The sequence below is a fragment of the Platichthys flesus genome, chromosome 3 (genome assembly GCF_949316205.1).
Source record: "Platichthys flesus chromosome 3, fPlaFle2.1, whole genome shotgun sequence".
Lineage (NCBI taxonomy): Eukaryota > Metazoa > Chordata > Actinopteri > Pleuronectiformes > Pleuronectidae > Platichthys > Platichthys flesus.
This window is the reverse complement of record NC_084947.1, coordinates 25950444-25971127: the sequence shown is the minus strand read 5'-3', so window position 1 is coordinate 25971127 and position 20684 is coordinate 25950444. Positions and strand designations below refer to the sequence as shown.

The following is a 20684-nucleotide window of genomic DNA, read 5'->3' as shown; positions in this document are numbered from 1 at the left end:
GGAGAATCCTGACCTGTAGAATCAATTGCCTTTGTTGTGAACACACCAATTGTCGTGGTTGACGACGTCAATCACGTCCAAACTGACTCCCAGCTGATGGTCACTTTTATTGACATTGAACATATTGCAATTCCAAAGTGCATAAAATGTTATGCTGCACTTCCTTTGGCCCTTAACAATACTCATGCCAAGTGCGAAGCCGATAAGAAGAACAATTTGTGAGATATGCGTTCCACATATTGGTAGCCATCTATCAATAAACCAAACGGAAGAAGAAGATGAGTGACAACATCTTCATGTTTGACCTGGCTGTAATCTCAACAATGCTCCACAATTGCTTTGACCTCAGACAGACCCTTTTTATCATAGCAATGGCAGCAGAGGCCCATATATTGTAATAGTCAGTGCCTCAATTCCAATAAAAATGCAATTTAAAAAAAAAGAGACAAATAACTTTTACATAAACATTTACCAACTTCAAAATTAATGAAGTGTACAATTGAGTACATCATTAAAAGAAAGTTTAAAATTGGAGTTAACAGTGTGATAAAATATTTTAATCTGAATGTTGGTTAGGAGCTGGGTAGGGGAGAGCGGGGTAATGTGGGACAATTTTTACATTTTCTCCCCTCTAGGCGAGCTAAAATGATATGTCAGTCAAATTTACACATTTTCTATTAATTCATGATATCTTATAGCAATGGAAATGATCGAAATGTCTTCAGAACAAAGGGCAGTGAAAATATGATTTTAAAAAAGTGGTCTTGTGTCCCACTTTACCCCAGCTACGGGGTAAAGTGGTCCACTTACTTTTTCCACATTAAAACTACCATAACAACACATGTTGTTATAGTTAAAATCCCGACAGCTAGATTGACAACCATTTATATCGGACTAGTAACAGAATCACGGGGATTGGTCAATTAAGCACATTTATGATTATTATGATTCATGTGATCTCTTGCACACCCTAGCTTACCGGCACATTGTTTCTCTGTCCAATTGGCAGGGACAGGGATATTGTTTTTCTCTGCATATTCAAATGCCAGTTCATAACACTTAACTGTGGAATTAACCAATTCCTCTTCGCTCAATTGGATAGACCTACAACCAATCAGAGCAACGTAGTATGTGAACTATGCTAAGCAACGCATTTTGAGTTATTTACTAACGCCGGGTTCACACCGGACGCTTCAGCGCAGCACCAAGCCTTAAATAACAGCTGGCTCCCATCCACTCCCATGTTAAAACTTTGTGCCTGTCACACCGGAGGCTGAAGCACCGCGAGGCAGCCTTGGTGCAGCGCGGTGCTTCAGCCTCCGGTGTGACTGGCACAAAGCCGTGCAGCGATCTACTGGATCAACGGGTGATATTATTAGTGCTGCCCGGCGGTTCAGCGTCGCTTCAGTGTCCGTTGTGAACAGCCAAGCGCCGGGGCGATAGGGATTAGTGTGTTGCTTTGGCGTCGCCTCCACGTTCTCTGTTCCTCTTTCAAAATGAATGCGCTGTCAATGTCTTCTAAAACAGACTCAATGGCAGCATCTACGTATCTCAGCTCGCCAGCGGCAGGCATGTTTGTTGAAAACGAATTCAACCCAAGGCGACTTTGATGACGTGGTTGATTACGTTACCGTTGATCATCTGTCAATCATCGTATAAAGCCCGCCCTGACAATCTGATTGGCCCGGTCGGGGCATAATTTTTTCCCAATGGAGCGGATCCAGACCGAACTGCCCGACCAAAAATGTTGTGGGCGGGGCTAAGTTCGTCTGGCATCCAGGCTTAAGAATTGTGGCACTGGGGTAACCTTTATCTCTGAATTGACCGTAGCTGTGATATGTTGGCGACCTGTCCAGGGTGCACCACATCACCCACTGCAGCTTGGATCATCTCTAACCCTGACCCTCAAGAGGATATACAATATAGATAGTGGATAGATGGAGGGGTAATTAGACAACCAAAACCTAATAATTGCTTGCATAACAAAAACCCTTTTAATTATTCTGAAGAGGATAAAAAAACATTTGAGGACAGAATATTTAATTGGTTTAGTGTAAAGTTAATGACTCATTTACATGACTTCTAATTTAAGAAGTTTTGTAGGTCCCCCGTGTTTAACTGTCTATAATGACCTCCACTTAGAGACCGATCACCTGTCAGAGCAATTTCCATCGTCCCTCCTCATACTTCTCTCAAAAGAAATTGAGCTGTCACACCACATAGAGAACTTTTAATCAAATAGCTGTTGTGCCACTGCAATGGTGACATATCCGGCAGAGCCGCTGGATGAGCGTCATCCATCATAGAAGCAGGACAGAGACGCAGACCAGACCCAGTTTCCAGCAGAGAGGAGTTCTAAAATATCCTTTGAACAGCACCAAAATATTCTGTATGCTCACGCAAGAAGTTGTGCTGTTTTCGCAGAGATGTAATCGAGTAGAAATTAAATTATACTTCTAAAAAATAAATAAAAAATGTGTCATTCAAGATGCAGAAAGTTTCATGTTTAGGAGAGTGTTCATGATGGTCTTTATCACGTCCATACCCACTTGTATATAACCATCCAAAGCGGTGTAGAGTGAACAGTGTTTTCTAAACCAAATTAATTGGTTTATAACTGTTTAGTAGTTATTGCCATCAGTTCCATTCTTGATGGGAATTAACCTGGATGAACTAGCCTTTTTGGGGGGTTCAAAATAAAAGTGAGTGGACCTAAAATGTCGCTAATAACCCCTCATTACCTAGAAATACCATGGGCAACTATGGTAAATGTACCAAGTCAAAGTTGTGGAAGTGGGTTTGTAAACTATGATCCACCATAACAGTAATATTTTTCTATTCTGAATCAACTTGTTGGATCTGTCTGCTCATGTCTTTTGACTCATTGAACTTTTTGTTTTTGTCCAACCTAAAACCTAAGATACATATAAAAAATCATATTTTAGTTTTAAAAAAAATGTATAAATGTATACTATATATCTTTTTACTTTATAATTTAAATGCAGTTTCTTGTACCAGTATAAAATATGTAGGGGAAAAAACAATTAAATAAAATAATAACATGACACAGAAAAGACAAATATTGTTAACAAATTCTTTACACAATGGATATTAATATCAATGTCTCACATATCTTAACCACTTGAATGCCAAATACACCCTATACACAATGTTCCATATTGCAGCCATGAGATCACAAGCACCATTGGAAGGCCGTAGTCATGAAGTGAACAATTACTAACTAACAACATGTCATTGGTTATTTCAAACAATATTTGATACTGTAATGTAAGTCAAATATGTGCTTGGTAATATAACATTATTATGTGTAGTTTTTTATAACTTAAAAAATATAATTACATAAGTATGTCAACTATATAAAATATGCATAAATATCTTTAAATTAGCATGCATACATTAGACTTAAGAAAAATACAGCAAACACATTAGGGACGTACTTATCGGTCGGAATCCTATTCAACGCACTCAAGCGTATCGTTTCTGACATAGAGGAACCACACGTGAGTTGTTTTTTTCCAGAGTTTTTTGGTTGGGAGACATGCCAGATACCCAAATGAACAAATAGAAGCACTCAAAAAGTGGGATTTTCATACTATGTCCCCTTTAATCTTTCCAAGTTTCATAGTCACTATTTCAGGCGGTGCTTTTTCGCTTGTTGTCATAGCATAACAGCTTTTTTATTATCATTCATCGGCCAGTTTACAATTCATTTTATTTAAATATTTTACCATATTTAAAATGCCTGGATCTGTTTAATATGTAGTGATAGTGTTACAGTGTATTTATTTTTGAGTTTTCAAACACTTAGGGAAATGTTGCTGTTTTTGTAAGTCTGTTTTTGAACTTTGGCTCAGCCATATGAAATACAGCCATCCCAAATGTTACTCTTTCCAAAGTCAAAATGTCTGCAGAGAAGAGAGTCTACAGGCCCCTCCATCTGTCAAGGCAAACACTTAACAAATATATACAGTATATCGTGATAAAACAAAAAGTCTTATGAAATGTGAATAATGAAAATAATTTTCTTCAGTTACATTTTGTGGGACTGCAGTGTCTTTAGGCTGAAAGCATTAAGCATGCCAATAGTCTATTTAGTGTAGTGGAACCATCTGCTGGGACTGCAGTGCTTCTCCCTGTGGATAGGAGAGGCTGAGGAGCAGAGAGACCTGTGCAGACATTGCAGTAAGAGGCCTGGGAGAGTGAGTGCCAGCAGCTCCTCAGCTGAGTCAGATAACATTCAGGGTCGGGCACACTGCAACATTCAATCACTCTCCAGTCAGCCTTCCATGTTTCATTTGGAACAGTACATTTCCACACCACCACATCATTACCATGTTGGAAGTTACATTACATTACATTTCATTTAGCGGACGCTTTTATCCAAAGCGACTTACAATAAGTGCATTCAACCCCGAGGGTACAGACTAGCATCGATGCAGATGCTACTGCAAAAGTGCTATAAGTAACAGCCATTTAAGTGCTACTAAACTGTTAGTTTCAAAAAGTTGTTAGTATTATTATTTTTTTATATTCAAGGTATAGTCGCAAGAGGTATGGTTTTAGTTTTCGGCGGAAGATGTGTAAACTTTCTGATGTCCGGATGTCGATGGAGAGCTCACTCCCAAAGTCAAGGCAAAAATTCTCAATCCCCCCCCCCACATGCTGGCTGCATGATAGGTCATAAACCCCTGCCCCTCCATGTTAGCAGAATGGACAGGTTCAATTAAAAATATACAACTACACTGAAAATGAATCTATGTTGTTCTTTTTTCGAACTCACGCATGCTCAGGTGTTCATGTTTCTGATACGTTTTTGAAAGTTTTCATGAGTGATTTGATGCTTTAAAATGAGGTGAAGTGTAATAATTGACAGCTGAGATTGTCTTTTCATTGGTTGGGCGGGTTTTTTCGTGGGACTCTATAATCACTACTGTACGGTGGCCTTGAGAGCTCAACGAACAGCAACTTAAGAAAACACATGCAAGTTGACAAAACACAAGCAAAGTAAGATACATCTTCATCAATATCACAACACAACACATTACAGAAATGAGCTGCAAATAGACAAACGCCCTGCAAATAAATACACGCGCTGCAAATAGACAAACGCGCTGCAAATAGAGGCGACAAAATAACAGAAATGTTTCCAGAGGACAGCTAAAAGGGATGGACACCGCTGCCACAGGAAACGCAAAAACGTCCAATACATCATAAAAATTCGGTTCCGCACAGGGGTCGGCAACAGGGGTCGCGGCTGTGTTGTGCATATGTTTCGCGATATCTGAACTTAACGATCAGTTTTCATATTATTAACGTGAACGTAACGATGAACGTGAGTGAACATCACGTTCATTTTTTAAATCATCATCGTATCAGTTCCTCATGAAATACCAGAAGCGAGCGTGGGTGTGTGTGTGTGGGGGGGGTATGTGTGTGTGTGTGTGTGTGTGTGTGTGTGTCTGTGACATTTTGTCCCCTTCTGAGCGAGTGGGCGGGGTCGGAGTCCCGAGACCCGAGACCGGTCAGCCAGCTACACACACACACCCACACACACACACACCCGCTCCTGGTATTTCATGAGGGCCTGATACGATGATGATTAAAAAAATTTACGTGACATTCACTAACGTTCATCGTTACATACACGTTAATAATATGAAAACTGATTCATTAAGTTCAGCGATCGCGAAACATATGCACAACACTGTACTGTACAGCCACTGCAGAGGGGCTGAAGAGCCGCATTCGGCTCCGGAACCACGGGTTGCCGACCCCCTGTGTGGAACCGAATTTGTATGATGTAGTGGACGTTTTTGTGTCTCCTGTGGCACTGGTGTCCATCCCTTTTAGCTGTCCTCTAGGAACACGTCCGTTGTGTTGTCGCCTCTATTTGCAGCGCGTTTGTCTATTTGCAGTGCGTGTGTCTATTTGCAGGGCGTGTGTCTATTTGCAGCGCGTTTCTGTAATGTGTTGTATTGTGTTGTGAAATTGATGAAGATGTTTTCTTACTTTGCTTGTGATTTGTCAACTTGCATGTGTTTTGTCAACTTGCATGTGTTTTCTTAAGTTGCTGTTCATTGAGCTCTCACGGCCACTGTACTACTGGCTCCAAAGGATGGTTACCAGGGCAAGAGAGCAGCATCTATGGGATATTTTGGCTGGGAGGAATCAGAAACACGTCATCCATCTTTTTATGTACCATATATTTTAACAGTGTTTGATTCGTACCAGCAAGCGAGTTTGGTTCGGTCTCTAAAGTTGTGATATATACCTTCGCTGCAGCCATGCCCACAGCCTGACCCTGAGCTGAGAGTTAAGAGGGCAAAATAAGGCTCTGTTTAACAAATAGTGACAGGGGCAGTATTACTGCTGCGATTAATATTTGAAAACAGGACAATAAACCTAAATTTCTCTCCTGCCACAGACCAGCATGAATAAGACAGCATGTCCGTAGTCATCTGCTTCTGTTCACTGAGCAGCCTTAGGGTCCTCATAAGTCATTGTACTAACTAGTTTTCATTGTAGTGAAAGTTTTTCTCCTCGATATACAAGAGACAGTCCCTCTGCAGCTAGAGTAGAATTTAATATTTACGGTTAAAATTATTCCTTCATTCAGCTTTCACATATTTCACGTAATTCTTTGTAAGTGCAAATTTGTCAATTCTCCTTTTAAAAGGTCAATCAAATAAAACTCACACATCTTTAAGGGCCGTATATTGAATATTAAAGCTAATCTTTTCAGGTTGTTTGAAAGCATCTGCTTCATTGTTGGCTCAGAGGACAGGTTCAAACTGAAATGAAACCTGTTTTGTGGGAGAGTGCGATGATATACAGCTTGTATTATAGAAATGTCTGGTACGTTGAAATATACCCTCTCAAAGCGTCAAACTTCAGCCTTGGGTTCAGTCAACATTTAGCAAACCAATTTATCATTTCTAGTATGGGACAGTGCAGGGCGGGTTATTGCGACTGGAGTGGGGTTAATGAACAATGCGCCACCTCCCATGTGACAAGGACAAGGCTGCTAAAGAGTCAGGTTTAACTAGCCGTGACTTGGTATCTGTGCCTGTTCATCTTCTACTCTGTATCGTCTCCTGTCATATTATCAAAGTCTGAACATGACACATTCATTTGTGCAGCATGTTTTGGAAGCGAAGGAGCTGACAGACAACATTATTGTCATTTCTAGTAGATATTTGAAATAATTGCTGCAGCCAAAGCACAATGAATTTTCGAAGAGTCCATTAGTACAAAAGGAAAACTCTATTGTATGTATTTTCAGCCTTATGGGTGCTATGTAACAAGCTGTAACTACAGCAGCTGACTTGTATCCACGCTGTAGAAACTTTTACTATAAGAGACAAAGGGTTGAAATTCCTCAACTATTTTTGTTAAGTTGTTTTTTTTTTTTTTTAGTTGGGAAAACTCTAAGGGGAACATGTTTCTTATATTTTCTCGAACCAACTTTTATCTCGTAGTCTTTATAACAGGGGTCAGCAACCTAAGGCACACAGGTGATTTCTTATTAAGGAAATATTTAAAGGTTTTGCCGTCCCACAGCCTGTATTATTTAGCTTGATTGATGTTAACACCTCCAAGCCACTAGGTGCCAGCAATGTGCCATAGGCTGGATGCCAATCGCAATTTCATAAAAATAATAAGAAGAAGCCTCCCATTCGGCGCTGCTCACAATTCCCCACATGAATCTCCATGAAGTGCAGCCGTTCAGGTGTATTGGTGATGGCATTACCACTGTCTAAAACACTGCTTAAAGATGACAGGAAACACAAATTCACAGACCAACCTTTCACAATAAGCCTAAGAAATAAAGTAGGTTTACACTGGGTGATGATCCTCCACAGTTCTACAGCCGAGATGTTTTTATCAAGAGGATTTAGCTTGAAAATGACTATCTATGTTGTAAAAGGTGAGTAGAAAAGTTTCTATCAAGCGCTCACTCAAATATAAAGCTTTATTTTGCCATGCAGCGTAGCATTTTCTTGTCACACTTATTGTCCAGGACTCAATGGGAAGCAGGTTTTAGAATGAACCACAGGGTAATTGGTAGCAGCAGGTAAAGTATCAGCACTGCAGCAAAGTATCATTACACCATTCAGAACACAATAACATAACGATATGCAGATGCAGTAACTAAAAAGGAGACTTGCAAAAATGCATCTGTTGCCCTGGTGCATGACAGGATGTTGTTCCCTACCACCCGACCTCCTGAGATTATATGATGTACTCAAAACCTGGTCCATTTAAACATTCAATGTCTCTCTTCATCAGTCGTTCATCTTCTGGACAGAAGAGACATGTATGTGCAACCTCTCAGAACAGTTCACAGCCAGTTTGTCTGAATGTGGTGTGTATCACAAGTGTGAAACAGCATCTCAAACAAGTATGTCTGCTGCTTTTGGCTTTGATAAAGCAGCTCAATAGGAGCTGATTTATGACCCTGAAACTGTCGGAGTGACATACTGAGTCACAGTGCAGAGACTCACACTGAACATCCATCACTACTGTCAGGGAGAGTCATCCATTAACGTCATATCCATATCGTCCAAATCATTGGAAGAAAGGGGAAAGAGAGTGAAGCAGGGGACGAGTTTTAAACTTTTAATATTCAGTCTCGGAAAAGAGCTAACATTGTGGTGGACAGGAGGGATAAAGGTAAGACAGTAATAATGTCATTGTCAAGCGATCCCTGACGGAAATTGTCTATCATCTTTATCATCCTCCTGTGAAGGCCAAAGGAAATGTTCAGCCGCAGAAAAGCGGCCTTGGTGTCAGTGGGGACCAGTGTTTGTTCTCTAGGAAATTTCAGCAGATGTGCTCATGTTAAACCTGAGACTGCCAGGAGGACTGAAGGAGAAGTAAGATCAATGATAGAGGATGGAGAGAAATAGCTTAGAATAATAATCAGAGTGACTAGAATGTTATTCTGGTTCTTACAAAATACAGTGATACACTGTATGTGTCTACGTTTGCTTTAGTGTGAGCTCCTTATACTGACATCTCAGAGGAGGACTGGGATTTGACACTGGAGACAGGGGTTCATGGTTCTTGTGTGTCATTCTATTAAAAAAGGTTTTAAAGCTGTACTTGAAGCTCAACACTTTAGACTTTGGTTCTATTTTTCCGGTTCTTTCTGTCATCTAATACATTTTAGCTACACTAGCTATTTAGCTATCTGATGTTATCAATTCCATATGCTATCACTCATTTCATTACATCTCACATATGTCTAGACTACACTGTGCTCTACAGTTTCAGTGTCCAGCATTGTAAAAGTCACTGGATCAGGAAAGATACGTTTGCTGTTCACTGAGCTTAAAGTAAATTGCAGGTCTGCTGGTTCACGCTCTCCCTCCTGCTGCAGCTGAGACCCAGACATGAGACGTGACAAACAGAGCAGAGGCCCAATCTAGCTGCAACAATGGAAACCCACTAGAGGCCACAAACACCTTTCAGTCACTGTAATGGCTGAGACAAAGCAGTAAAGAGACAAAAAAGCTTCAAGCCTGTAGTAAAACGTCCTGCTACTTTTCATAATGACAGAAAGAACTGCTAGTGGTAAACGTGCTGGAGGAGGTATTACTGTTGAAGTGTTAGCTGCTAATGCTAACTGAACATTTCATGTTGCTGCTCTTTTTGAAGCAGCCACAGCAAGAGAAACTGTGTAGTTGTCATATTGTTGGGGAATATAAACTACTACAACTACTGTTTTGGAGGTGTATCAGATTTAATGATGCCAGAGAAAATGAAAATATCTTTCTTTTACAGAATAGAAATAGAAATAGAAAGCCTTTATTCTCATTGTATCAGCAGAATACAACAGAATCAAAATTGATGCTCCAGTGACAACAGAATGAAAGACAAAGCACTCATTTCAGTGTACTTAAGTAACATAAAGATATGCAAACACATCAAATAATGTCTTCCATATCCATACATTCATGTTGCACATGATCACAAAAAAGTATAAAATACCCTAAAAGTCTTAAAAGTGCATATTGTGGCGTGCACTCATGGGTGTGTCCTCTCACCCAGTGGGTTGATGGGTAATGTTAGAGGCTGTAGCTATATATACTTCCCGTATGGGGAACATGTGCCAGTTCTTCCTTTCTACTGAATAAACGACAATAAACAGTACCTGCGTCTCTGCCTTTCCTTGTCTTGCCACATTGGTGACCCCGTTTTTTGGACATGTTCGAGGTAGAGGAGGATAGTGTCCCTTCCTCATCGGGGGAAGACGTATTTTCTTCCCCGGCACCCGTGGACCGTGTCTCCACAACGACCATGGTGCGCAGCTTCCACGACCGACCAGCTCCGCGGAGCACGTTAAACTGCCGGAGTTTTGGCAGAACGACCCCGCGCCCCTTGGTTTCTGCAGGTCGAGGCTCTTTTCCATCTGCGAGGAGTAACGGCAGACGACTCCAGGTTTTTTTTGGTGGTCGCGGCTTTGGACCAGCAATCCACCCGGCGCGTGATGCAGCTCCTGCGAGCCCCGCCGCTGCGCGGAAAGTACGCCACCCTCAAGCAGCTTCTCCTCCGGCGCTACAGCTTGTCAGCCGCGGAGAGAGCGGACAAGCTACTGTCGCTTCCCGGTTTGGGCGATGGTTCGGCAGTGGACCTGATGGACGAGATGCTGTCGTTGCTGGGCTCCGAGGATGATGGTTTCCTGTTCCCGCACATCTTTCTGCGCCAGCTCCCGCTGCAGGTGCGCGCAGCCCTCGCCAACTCTTCTTGTTTGGCGGCCGGCGACTTCCGTGGATTGGCTGAGCAGGCGGACCGGATCCTGCTGACTTCGAGGAACGTCTCCGTGCAGAGTGTGGCCGTGGAGTCCTTGCAGCCGACGTTGGAGGACGAGGTTCCGGCATTGACGGCTGCAGTTTCCACCCGCAGACAGCGCGGCCAGCTGTGTTTCTTCCATCAGCGCTTCGGCAGCAAGGCGCGCCGCTGCGTTCCTCAGTGCGCGTTCGAGGCACCGGGAAACGGAAGAGCCGGCGCTCGGTAGCAGCCGTGGGCGCTGGCGAGCAAGAGGAGATGCTGTTCGTTCGTGACTCCATATCAGGTAATCAGTTCCTGGTGGACTCCGGCTCGCAGAAGAGCCTTCTCCCTCCTGCAGCTATGGACTTCTCGGCCTGTGGCAGTGGTCCGCGTCTGACAGCGGCTAACGGTTCGGCTATAGAGACGTTTGGTACCAAGTCTGTGACTGTGTGTTTCAATGGACGCAAATTTCTGTGTGACTTTGTTGTAGCCTCCATTACGGTTCCTATTATCGGAGCAGATTTTCTGTGCACTAATGGGTTGTTAGTGGATGTAGCTAATCGCAGGCTCATTGATGCTGTGTCTTTTGCGTCTTTTCCGTGTCAGACAGGGGGACCCGGGCCGTTAACACACGCTAATTTCGCGGCGTCAAAGGATGTCTTCCAGTGCTTACTGGCGGAATTTCCTTCGCTGACAACGCCCGCATTTTCTGCCGCGGTTACTAAACACGGCGTGGAACATTTCATTCCCACTGCGGGTACGCCCGTTTTCGCACGTTCGCGTCGCCTCGACACCGTGAAGTTAGCCACCGCGAAGGAGGAGTTTGCTACCATGGAGCGTTTGGGGATCGTTAGGCGGTCCAACAGCCCGTGGGCTTTGCCGCTCCACATGGTGCCCAAGGCGGACGGGTCTTGGCGGCCGTGCGGTGACTTCCGCCATTTAAATAACATTACGGTCCATGACCGTTATCCCATTCCGCATGTTCAGGACTTTTCGATTCGTCTGGCGGGCATGACAATTTTTTCTAAAATCGATGTGGTGCGAGGTTATCATCAGGTGCCTGTGCGGGCAGAGGACGTGCCCAAGACTGCAGTCATTACACCGTTTGGGCTTTTCGAGTTCCTGCGAATGCCGTTCGGCCTTAAAGGCGCAGCGCAGACGTTTCAGCTCTTGATGGACTCGGTGTTACGTGACCTCGCGTTTGTTTTCGTCTATTTGGACGACATCTTGGTGGCCAGCCCGTCGGTTGATGAGCATTTGTCGCACCTTAGGCAGGTTTTCCAGCGCCTTGATGGACATGGTCTCATTGTCAACACAGCCAAGTGCCAGTTTGGGCTGTCTGTCATAGACTGGACCCCTGTGAGGATCCAGGCTTTTGAGGGGGCTAAGGCTGCCCTGGCTAACGCGGCGCTTCTGGCGCACCCCGCGTCTCGGGCGCCCATCGCCCTCACGACCGATGCTTCGGATGTGGCTGTCGGTGCAGTTGTTGAACAGCGTGTTGCGGGTGCGTGGCAGCCCCTTGCATTTTTTAGCCGCAGTTTGCGAGACAGTGAGCGAAAATACAGCGTGTTTGACCGGGAACTGTTAGCGTTGTACCTGGCTACGCGTCATTTCCGTTTCCTGCTGGAAGGCCGCCCTTTCACAGCCTATGTTGACCACAAACCATTGACGTTTGCAATGGCGAAGGTGACAGAGCCATGGTCTGCTCGCCAGCAGCGCCATCTAGCGGCGATCTCCGAATTCACAACGGACATCCAGCATGTGGCGGGTAAAGCGAACCCGGTGGCAGACTGCCTGTCGCGGGTGCTGGTGTGCCCTGTGCATCTTGGGGTTGATTTTTCAGCACTGGCTGCCGATCAACCTGGGGACCCGGGTATCGTTGCACTGAGAGCTGCGAGTACCGGTCTGGAGCTGGAGGAGGCAGTGGTGCAATATGGTGGGCCTGCCCTCCTTTGCGACGTCTCCACGGGCCGCCCCCGCCCGGTGGTGCCGGTTGCTAGGCGCCGTCAGGTCTTTGATATGGTGCACTCTCTTTCTCATCCGGGTGTCCGGGCGTCGGTGAAGTTGGTGTCTTCGAAGTTTGTGTGGCCTGGCCTTCGCAAAGAGGTCAAAGAGTGGGCGGCCACATGTGTGCCGTGTCAGCGCGCAAAAGTTCACCAGCACACTAGGGCGCCCCTCAAGCCATTTTTGATTCCGGTCAAGCATTTTGATCATGTGCATATCGACCTTGTGGGGCCTCTTCCCCCTTCCCAGGGTTTTACACATCTCCTTACCATGGTAGATCGGACCACTAGGTGGCCAGAGGCGGTTCCTCTGTCTTCCACAACATCTGCGGATGTGGCACGCGCTTTTCTTTCAGCTTGGGTCTCACGTTTTGGTGCACCGTCTGATATCACCTCTGACAGAGGCCTGCAGTTCATTTCGGATCTCTGGTCGGCGCAAGCAAAGTCTTTGGGCACACAGGTTCACCGTACCACTGCCTACCACCCCCAGGCTAACGGTTTCTGTGAACGTTTTCACCGGTCGCTTAAGGCGTCAATGCGGGCTGCGCTCTCAGATGCAAACTGGTTGGATCGGTTGCCGTGGGTGATGCTCGGGTTGCGCTCGGCTCCTAAAGCTGACCTGGATGCCTCGCCTGCAGAGTTGGTGCTCGGTCAGCCGCTCCGCGTCCCAGGGGAGTTTCTGCCTCAGAGCTCGGCCCCCTTTCCGGTTCCTGTTGCGCGTCCTGCGTCACAGGCCGCTTGTGCACCAGTGCCCGTGCATCATTTTTCTCCTCGGTCTTTCGTGCCAACGGATCTCGCGACCACTCGGTTTGTTTTCGTGCGTCACAATGCTCACCGGTTTCCCCTCCAGCCCCCGTATGACGGCCCGTTTAGAGTGTTAGAGGCGGGTTCTAAAAGTTTCATTCTAGACATGGGCGGGCGCAGGGAGCGCGTTTCGTTAGACAGGCTTAAGCCTGCTCATCTGTTGGCCGGCGAAGAGGTGCTACCGGCCCGGGGTTCCCCGTCACGGTCGCCCCCCTTCTAAGGCCCCTGTGTTGTTTTCTCCAGTTGTGCCTCCTGATCCTGTGCCTGTTGTAAATGATGTCCCTTCTGCCTGTTCCACCCCTGCGTTTGCGGACGGGGGTCGGCGTAGCCGTTATGGTCGCCTCGTTAAATCCCCTGAGAGGTACTGACTTTTGTCCCATTTTTTTTTCCCTCTGGGTGTTCGGGGGGGGGCTGTGTGGCGTGCACTCATGGGTGTGTCCTCTCACCCAGTGGGTTGATGGGTAATGTTACAGGCTGTAGCTATATATACTTCCCGTATGGGGAACATGTGCCAGTTCTTCCTTGCTACTGAATAAACGACAGTAAACAGTACCTGCGTCTCTGCCTTTCCTTGTCTTGCCACAATATCAGTGTAAAATCGTAAGAGTTATATGGCCTTGGGGAAGATGTTTGTAAATCTGGTGATTCAAGTTTTAAGTGACCTGCAGCGCCGCCCTCAGCAAAGAGGTTTAAACAGATGGTGACCAGGGTGCAAACAGTCCTTCACAATGTTTTTGGCTCTGGAGAGGTAGCGGTGCTCTGTGATATTTTCTGGTAAAGGAGGGGCAGCCAATAATATTTTGTGCTGTGTTGATGACCATCTGGAGAGCTTTTTTATCGGCAGCAGAGCATCCAGAATAACAGGTTGTGATGCTGTACGACAGGATGCTTTCTATTGTGGATTGGTAAAAGGTCAACAACAGCTTTCCATTCAGGTTTTTTTCGATATGTGGAACCCCAGGAATTTAAACCTGTCAACAATTTTCAAACAGTCTCCATTTATGAAAATAAGTGACGATTCTGTACTTCCCTTCCTGAAGTATATGATCAGAGCTTTTTTTAGTAGTATTGGATTCTTCCTGGTAATAAAATGTATAAATTGCAATTTAAAACTGACTTTGACAGGCAGCAGTTGATATTTGTGTAAATTGAGTGATGTTCAACCACAAAATGACCCAAACCCTCAGACGCCTTGTCCATTCAGCTACTTATTTTTAATTCTCTCATTCAAGGTTTAGTGGAGACGTCTTTTATCCTAAATATGAAAATAGCCGGTCTCGGTTTGGTTCAATCGAGTATTTATTAAGAAGCAATGAAAAGGTATGAAAAGTTACAGCAAAGCAATGGACACCCAAAGCACAGCCCCAAGCCCTCTAGCGGCACAGGGCTGTCACAAGTCGCACCGCATGGACGGAGTTTGTAATATTTTTAGGGATGCACCGATTTATCGGCCGATCATCGGTAGCGGCCGATATTCACCTCGTTTACTGTTATCGGCTTATCGGTAATAAACTTGACTTTCACAGATATCGTTGGCCGATGTTCATATTTGTGGTAAAACCGCTGGGCACGTGCCGTGGCTGGGGGAGCAGTCACTCCGTCGCCCTCCTCTCCGCGCCGCCGGAGGCTCAGTGTGCGGCACCGGGAGGTCGTCATCCGGTGGTTCCTCACGGTGTCGCTGGTGCGGGGGCTTTCTTTCTCTTGGACCGCGGGGCGGTGTCCATCGCCGGCGCGGAAGGTGGGCCGTTGGAGGGGACTGGGTACGCGGTCAGCGGCGGCCACTCTGGACGCGTTTCGGGCCCTTCTCACCTCAGCTACGGCAACCGCTTGGGGAACCCTCTGTTCGCGCGGGGGGGGGGGGGAGCCTGCGGTGCGCCTCGGCTGGCGCCTAGCAGCTGTGCTTACTGTAACATCATCCAGCATGACTGGATTGGTAATGGGTCTCTGATGGTCTGGGAAGGCATATCCTTGGAGTAGGGATGTCACGAGAACCGATACTTACGATACCTTTCGATACTAAAATAACAAAACACAGACGATGCCCATTTTTTTGAAGCACCGTAAGAACCGTGAGCGCCGATGCCAGCTGTTAGCATCGGTGCTGCGCCTCTTCTGGAGCTGCGGCGCTGATCATTGAGCAGCTGAGACCAGAGAAACTCGGTGTTTTCACTGTTTCCACTGATAAGAAGCAGCCGGTCAGTCAGTGAGCGACTGCTTCACGTGAACAAGCTGTGATCTCAATGTGTGCTCCGCTCCCCGCCCCGCTCACTCGCTCAGAGACACAGTCTCTATCGCGGAGAAATGTTGGTATCGTGACACCCTTACCTTGGAGGGTCGCACAGATCTCCATGTCATAGCCAACAGTACCTTGACTGCTGTTAGTTACCGGGAGAACATTTTCAGAATGATTGTCATACCTTACGCTGGTGCAATGGGCCCTGGGTTCCTCCTGGTACAGGAAAATGCGGCAAGGGTGTGTAAGCATGTCCTGGATGACAAAGGCCTTGATGCCATTGACTGTCCCTTTTGTTCCCCTGACCTAAATCCAATGTAGCACCTACGGGACATTACATATCGGTGTATCTTACGCTGCCAAGCACTGCCACCGACTGTGCAGGAGCTCACTGATGCCCTGATCCAGGTCTGGCAGGAGATCCCCCAGGACACTATCCGCCGACTCATAAGGAGCATGCCCAGACGTTTTCGGGGTGCATACTGGCACGTGGGGGCCATACATGGTGCGGAGTCACATTATGAGTTGCTGTGATAAAAGACACGCAAGTTGGATCAGCCTGGGATTTCAGTTTTGTCCTTTGATATTGGATTGGACTTTGAATCCAGCCCTCTATGGGTTAATGAATTTGGTTTCTATTGACCGTTTCAACCTCATTTTGAATTCATTCCTCAAGATCTGATGTGTGATTTAAGAGCTTACCTTGATATTTTTAAGCAGTTTTTACTATTGGCTGTACAGATTGGAGATTTGGTTCAATTAAAAGGTATTAGACCACGAAGGGACTCGAACCCTCAGTCTTCTGATTCGAAGTCAGACGCCTTATCCATTAGGCCACGTGGTCCTATAGGCCATGTATTATGTTCAGGTAAGAATTTCAAGAGAGCCATTTTTAGTTTGTTGAGGCTGAATAATTTGTTAAGAATATGACAACATGCACATTTTAATGATAGCATTGAAATACAGTGATATGAATCAGTTTGCTTGATTTTTTGAAGGAGCCTATAGTCAAAACTTTGGTAATGCATGATGTGACGGGGTGAAAGAATTCGATGAACTTTAAGGTTGCTATCTGCTTTGCAATTGCTGGCAGTTGGTGGCAAATTCATCGTTAATACACCTAACTCGTTAATAAAGTAACTGAATCCATGACTGGTTAGAGCATGGTTCTAATATCACAAAGGTCATGGGTTCAAACCCCATACTTGCCAGTTGTTTGTAAGAGATGCAATGCCATAATTTACAAAAGCTTCTCTGAATTACAGAACATGGCAGAAAGATTGCTCACTTAGTGAAATATCCTTTATGGACTGACTCCTTACTTCACCAGTGTGTTTGCTTTCTCACTGTTATGGCAAGTATCCCACCCAGCTTGTGGTTTGTCAGATGCTAGTTTTAACCACAAACGGTCTTGAACCCTCAGATGTGGAAAAGCAATATCATGCACTCAGATTTGATTTGTTCTTGGTCAGTGTTGGTCTTGTTGGTTTGTCAGCGTGTGTGTAGAAAGTTACTCAAAAAAGCATGGACTCACATTTTTACAAAGCTTACTGGGAATATCATATAGCTATTTAGAGCTTGCTCATATCACCAATGTTACGAGTTCAAGCCCACATTGGCCAATAGTTTGTAAGAAGAGCCTTTTTTTAGAATAGAAGCACTGACCAAATACTGCTTAAAAAATCCAGTGGACACTTAATTGTCAGAGTTTAACAGCAAGTTAGTTAAATTTCAGGGGTATCAATCTCTCCATTTAGGAAGAACAAGTGTTAATGAATAAGTTTCACCTGCTTTGGTGCCAATTAAAGTGACAAAATGTGCAATGGAGAGGCAAAAGCAAGACAACCCCAAAAAGGGAATGGTTTTGCATTTAGTAGCCACAGACAGCTGCTCTCTCCTTATCCCTCCTGAATGATTCTTCTTTAGTTTTGTTTTCTGCTAGTATTCTTGTCACTACTGGAAGCATGAGTCAGTACCTGCAGCCTGATCAGGTTGCACAGGTAGTCCAGCTCTTCCAGGATGGCACATCCATACTGGCAGTCGCAAGAAGGTTTGGTGCGTCTCGTAGAACAATCTCAAGAGCACGGAGGAGCCACCAGGAGACCGGCAGTTAAACAAGGAGAGCTGGACAGAGGCGTAGAAGGCGATCAACCCAGCAGCAGGACCAGTATCTGCTCCTTTGCCGAGGAGGAACAGGAGGAGCACGGCCAGAGCCCCACAAATTGACCACCACCAGGCTACTGGTGAGCATGTTTCTGACCAAACTGTCAGAAACAGACTCCTTGAGGGTGGCAGGCGGGCCAGACGACCTCTAGTGGGACCTGTGCTCACAGCCCAGCACGGTGCAGCTCAATTGGAATTTACCAGAGAACACCAGAATTGGCAGGTCCACCCTTTGGTGCCCTGTTCTCTTCACAGATGAGAGCCGGTTCACACTGAGCACATGTGACAGGCGTGAAAGAGTCTGGAGACGCAATGGTGTACGTTATGCTTACTGTAACATCATCCAGCATGACTGGATTGGTAATGGGTCTCTGATGGTCTGGGAAGGCATATCCATGGAGTAGGGATGTCACGAGAACCGATACTTACGATACCTTTCGATACTAAAATAACAAAACACAGACGATGCCCATTTTTTTGAAGCACCGTAAGAACCGTGAGCGCCGATGCCAGCTGTTAGCATCGGTGCTGCGGCGCTGATCTCTGAGCAGCTGAGACCAGAGAAACTCTGTGTTTTCACTGTTTCCACTGATAAGAAGCAGCCGGTCAGTCAGTGAGCGACTGCTTCACGTGAACAAGCTGTGATCTCACCGTGTGCTCCGCTCCCCGCCCCGCTCACTCGCTCAGAGACACAGTCTCTATCGCGGAGAATTTTTGGTATCGTGACACCCCTACCTTGGAGGGTCGCACAGATCTCCATGTCATAGCCAACAGTACCTTGACAGCTGTTAGTTACCGGGAGAACATTTTCAGAATGATTGTCAGACCTTACGCTGGTGCAGTGGGCCCCGGGGTTCCTCCTGTTACAGGAAAATGCGGCAAGAGTGTGTAAACATGTCCTGGATGACAAAGGCCTTGATGCCATTGACTGTCTCTTTTGTTCCCCTGACCTAAATCCAATGTAGCACCTACGAGATGTTACATATCGGTGTATCTTACGCTGCCAAGCACTGCCACCGACTGTGCAGGAGCTCACTGATGACCTGATCCAGGTCTGGCAGGAGATCCCCCAGGACACTATCCGCCGACTCATAAGGAGCATGCCCAGACGTTTTCGGGGTGCATACAGGCACGTGGGGGCCATACATGGTGCAGAGTCACATTATGAGTTGCTGTGATAAAAGACAGGCAAGTTGGATCAGCCTGTGATTTCAGTTTTGTCCTTTGATTTTGGATTGGACTTTGAATCCAGCCCTCTATGGGTTAATGAATTTGGTTTCTATTGACCGTTTCAACCTCATTTTGAATTCATTCATCAAGATCTGATGTGTGATTTAAGAGCTTACCTTGATATTTTTAAGCAGTTTTTACTATTGGCTGTACAGATTGGAGATTTGGTTCAATTAAAAGGTATTAGACCACGAAGGGACTCAAACCCTCAATCTTCTAATTCGAAGTCAGACACCTTATCCATTAGGCCACGTGGTCCTATAGGTAACATGTGTTGAGCTCCCTATTTGAAGAGAGCCATCTTTTTGTTTAGAAGATGACGACGTGCAAATTTTACGGATTTTTTTTGCTTGTTTATTAGGGGGCTTTAATTGAAAACTTTGCTGATGCATGATTTTACAGTGGGTGAATGATTTTCGATGAAAACTAAACTCAACAGAGTCAGATCCTGGCACCAACCTGAGCTAGCAGGTCATCAACTAGTCAACTTCAGCTTGCTCTGGAAATGGCACTGCAGAGCTATGTGCACCCCTGTATGGTCTTGTGGACCCACGCACAACGGTGACAGGAGATGGGGTAGGATGGCTAACAATGCCTGACTCAGAGTTGCTGAAAAATCGTTTCTGTCGCGGTCTGGAGTCTTTCCCAGAGTTTCAGGATCACTAAACAGACCAGGGATAATCCACAAGTGATGTGGAAGCGTTTAGACAATATTCGTAAATCAATTGAAACCGTAAGAGACAGCTGTAAACTCCAGTAATGTTTTAATTCTGGCAAGGAAATATTATTGTCTTGGTTTCTGGGACAATGAAACCCCAGTGGCAGACAGTTGCAGACAACAAGAAAGAAAATCTAAAAACAGCATAGCCCATTGCCCTTATGATGTCAGAGGCGATCCTGCATCACAGCCATCTCAGCTGTGACCTCTACACTGCCGCCATGTTTCATATTGAAGTGTCCCTCAGCCAGCGACTGTGCCTTAACACAATCACTCATTTCATGTTCATGTGGATCAGAGTGTCAGAAAAGAGCCCAAAATAGGAGTGAACAGAAACAAAAGGGAAAGACAAAAAAAGTAAGCAGCTTTCATGTTTCAGAAGCTGCCAAATGTGTCCACTTGATGAAGGCGGAAATGTCCGCAATTGTTTTCAGATAAACATCACACTGACTAAAAATAGTGCAAAGACAGATGCATCAGACCCTTTGTTTGTGAACTATGTTGTTCAGAAACATTTTGGAGATTCTGAAAAGCATTTGGTGTGTGAATTAGACAGATTCCAATATGAAAACCAAAAACCCTGTGCGACACAAACGCCTAAACATTGCTTTAGCTGATGAAATATTAATATTGTATGCAACAAAACTGAGTGCACACTGGCCAGTATCAATAAATTGTGAAGTAATTCAAATTAATTATTTTTAATGAATTATTATATATCTCCTTTTTCTTTTTCAAA

The 20684-nt window shown here is 45.3% G+C and overlaps 1 protein-coding gene and 2 non-coding genes across 3 annotated transcripts in view; 1 reads left to right on the top strand and 2 right to left on the bottom strand.

Annotated features, from left to right (window-relative positions):
• Positions 1-20684, top strand: part of whrnb (whirlin b) — a 97267-nt gene that overhangs the window by 15565 nt on the left and 61018 nt on the right. The gene's annotated exons all lie outside the window — the stretch shown is intronic.
• trnar-ucg (transfer RNA arginine (anticodon UCG)) lies at positions 16606-16678 on the bottom strand. The gene has a single exon. It is a non-coding gene; the product is annotated as a tRNA-Arg (tRNA).
• trnar-ucg (transfer RNA arginine (anticodon UCG)) lies at positions 19413-19485 on the bottom strand. The gene has a single exon. It is a non-coding gene; the product is annotated as a tRNA-Arg (tRNA).